We start from the raw sequence: 4,134 nt of genomic DNA, 5'->3' as shown, positions 1-4,134 counted from the left end.
CTCCCCGTGGTATATATATAAAATATATTTGTAAAATACATTACACACAAATATACAGATCTGAAGTATATTTTTAGTTTTAACGAGCTACTTTTGATCACGTATATTTTGTGTATATTTTATATATCATTGGTATGCTCAAACTGTCTCGAATTAATTTCTTACGAGAGGATACGTATTAAAAAAAGTGTTTATAGGTGCAATAATTTATAAAGAATGCAGGAGAAATTTATTCTCTTGAATGCTAGCAAATAAGTGTGCAGAACCGAACAAATTCAAATATTTTCCAACCTTCTAGCCAGAACTTTCCTGAGAAGAATTTCTTGAAACTCAATCTATGTCGACTGTCAAAAGCGTTGCGTTTAGAGACAAAATGGAAATTTGCAATACTGAAATTTAAATATTGGGCAGTTTGAAATTTAAATCTGTATTAACTAAGCTGGGTAAATATATTAATAGACCTTGTTGAGTTTCAAGTATGACAGCTTTATTTCTTAGCTTCAATAATATGAAAATATATCAAACTATTTTGTGCTGATTGTCGTTCGAGTTGGAGAAGTTTGACTGGTATGCTCAATAACTGCGGTTAATTATAATGCGCGTTATGCGTTGTATAGTTTTTAACAATAAGCTTCCAAGTAATCATAAATTGTGGCTTTTATTAAATAAGCCAAATTTTAATATAACATTAATTTGGAAATGTTTTTTGCAAACAGTTAATTTTAAAATGTGTACTTATACTGTATTCTAGATGGTTTGTTCGTAAGTTTAATATTAAAATTCATGACATTTAATAAAGACCTAATTTAACTGACACAAAAAAAAACTGCCATTAGATCTATATATTGTGGTAGGTTTTGTTGGGGATCCTCAACACGAAAATGGTTATTCAGTTATTGAACGGTTGTAGCGCTTCTGTTCTCGTGAATCTTCATAGCTTGAATCCGTTGTTACTTTTTATGTTTTAGGGGTTTAATCTGAAGGCGGGCCAGGAAAATCAACTATGCATCGCTCAAATTTCTTTACATAAGCAATACAACTTTTTTGGTAAACACAAGTTCGTATTCGTTGGCAGTTCGGACTGCAACGAACAGAACTGTACTATGTTACAGGAAAAATTCTTTTGGGAGGATTTGTCTAATGGTTGGAGATTAGCCATTTATACAAAGTACAGTCTAGCTTATTTTCATTAAATTTTCGAATTTAGAATGGATATACATATATATTTTTGATCTTATCATTCGAAGCTTATCACTAGTTTTAGTTAAATTATAATATCGTTATTTTTATCTCAGTAAAATTGATATTTTTTCAAGATTTTCGAACACACTTTTTGAGTATACCCGTTTTATCTCTTATTTATTGTGATGGGCTTTATGAAGTTTTGATTTAAATTAATAGATATTCAATTCAAATGCGCCGAACCGACATCAGCCGAAAAGAGGTGGCAAAAGTCAATGAATTTGTTTGACGCTTTGGATAAAATGAATGCACGAACTTGAAAAATTTTCAAAAGAAATTCGAGAAAATTTAGGGATACGTTACATTCGCACGCATATCTCAACGGAAATTGTCGCAAAAACAGATGAAAATTTATATTTCTCATGTTTATTGTATTTGCATTCAAATTTAAAATCTGTTTTGAGATTTTATGTTTTTTAGGGAAATGTTTCCGACCCCATAAAGTATATATATTCTTGATCAGCATTGAGTCGATATAGCCATGTCTGTCTGTCCGTCTTGTTGAGCGCCTAGATCTCAGAGACTATAAGAGCTAGGGCAACCAAATTTGGTTTCCAGACTCATGTGATATCACACTGCTACAAGTGTATTTCAAAATTTCGCCCCGCCCACTTCCGCCCCCACAAAGGACGAAAATCTGTGACAGGCACATTTTTAAAGATACGATAAAACTAAACTAAGAATGCCCATATCTACCAGATTGCCGAATCTGAATTAGAACGGATCATAATTATAGCCAGAATGAAGAAATTCATTTTCAGTTGCTTCCCCTGGCCCCTCCTGCCAACGACAACACAACTCATTTTCCATCTCGCTCGCACACTCTGCCGCGTTTAGTGCGCGAGCAACCCCTAGCGGAGCAGATGTAGAATCTTAATGGTACATATAGAACCTACATGTTGCTGTAGAATATACATTGTAGATGTAGATAACAGATGTAGCAAAAAAATGTTTTTTAGTTCTAAAATTCAAAAAAATCATATACTCAAAAATGTATATACTGACTGAGTACGGGTATAGTCGCGTCCGCAGAAGCGACTCACACGTTCCTTTTCATTTTTTTTTGTCTGTACGTTGATATGCAATGACTGCACCACCAAGTAGTCCATGCGACACCAAGCCGAAACCTGTTACGCGCGGAACCCAGGCAGAAACGCAGCGCCTCCTCCCGCCCAACCGACCGAGGGGCGCATGACGCGTGTTACCGAACCGATGTTACCGATCGCGAGCATGCAGGAAAGATAGGTGTTAGACTAAAATTCGAGGAAAATTAGAGCTAAACACAACTCAAAGAGCTAAACATGCAAAGATAGCTAAGAAATTGTACTAATTACGGGAAAGGTATGTTAGTATTATTGATTTAAGAAGAGGTGGGGAATTAGTGGTGGATGTTATATGGCAGCAGGAATTGATGTCCGAGCATAGGACCCTAAATGGTTCGTGCAAGGAATAATTTGATCTACAAAGCGAAAGGAACAAAGGAATAAAGTTTCTAGTAGAGCTAATAGGAAAGTTTATGCCACTCAACAAGTCAGGGCTATATACGACACCCTTGATCAGGTTGTGCATAAAAACCACCCCAAGCATTTTTCTACGACTAACTAAGGTTGCAAGGTTTATTAAAAGCAATTTACGAGGGTAAGATGGCAGTCTCACACCTGCATCCCATTTAAGGCCACGCAGAGCAAAAAGTTTTTCTGGACTGATTCTATACGGTCCTGGTGTACTTTGCACTGGGGCCACCATACACAAGAGCCGTACTCTAAAATCGGACGAAGATGCGAGATGAAGAGAGTCTTCGTTATATAGGGGTCGTCAAATTCTTTTGACCACCTCTTTATAAACCCAAGCACGCCCATGTCCTTATTTACCATGGTAGAAATGTGTTCAGAAAACCTTAACTTTGGGTCTAGTTTAACACCAAGATCATCAACCAAGGTAATTCTCTCAAGTGAACCACCAAGCCAAAAAGGGACTGGAGCGATAAAATGTCATTGCTTTGCATTTCGAGGCATTTAGGTGTAACATATTTGCACAACACCATGACTGAAAGTTATTGAGATCGGATTGCAAGCGAGAGTGAAATAAAATGTCCTTATACTGGACACAGAGTTTAATTTCATCCGCATATATGAGTACTCGAGAGTTTGTTAATACTGAAGGCAGATCATTAATAAAGAGTGTGAAAAGTAGGGGGCCTAGATGGCTGCCTTGTGGTACTCCAGAAGTAACCTTAACAGGTGAAGAGAAGGAGTTTTTGAAGAGGACTCTTTGAGACCTAGAACGAAGGTATCTAGAAATCCATCTCAAAAGATTAGGCGGAAACCCCAAAAGGTCAAGTTTTTTGCTAGAAGGGAATGGTTTACAGAATCGAATGCTTTACGAAAATCAGTGTAAATGACATCCGTCTGCAAGTTACCTTGGAAGCCTTTAATGATAAAAGAGGTAAACTCTAATAAATTTGTGGTTGTTGATCGTCGCCTTATAAATCCATGCTGAGACGGAGATATAAGTGATTTGCAGAGATGTTGCAAATGCGGAGTTAAAATTTGTTCGAACATTTTAGAAATAGCGGATAACTAGATATACCTCTATAATTACTTACATCAGACTTGCTACCTTTCTTATGGAGCGGAATAATAAAAGATTCCTTCCAGATGAGGGGCATGAAAGCATGAAGAGTTAATGGATAGGGTGAATAGTTTAAGCAGGAGTCCACACAGAGCGTCGGCACAGTACCTAAGTACACAGCCGGGAACTCCGTCGGGACCTTGTGGAAACACCGGCTTAACTAGTCTAAGATCATGAAGCAATGAGCTTTCATTTAACAAGGGGCTGAAGATGCCATTCGACCTTGGTAAACTGTATGGATACGACTGACCAGAGTAGCTT

Source organism: Drosophila obscura, unplaced genomic scaffold (assembly GCF_018151105.1).
Source record: "Drosophila obscura isolate BZ-5 IFL unplaced genomic scaffold, ASM1815110v1 contig_139, whole genome shotgun sequence".
In the NCBI taxonomy this organism is placed as follows: domain Eukaryota; kingdom Metazoa; phylum Arthropoda; class Insecta; order Diptera; family Drosophilidae; genus Drosophila; species Drosophila obscura.
The sequence above is the reverse complement of the archived record's forward strand: the minus strand, read 5'-3'. Positions refer to the sequence as shown.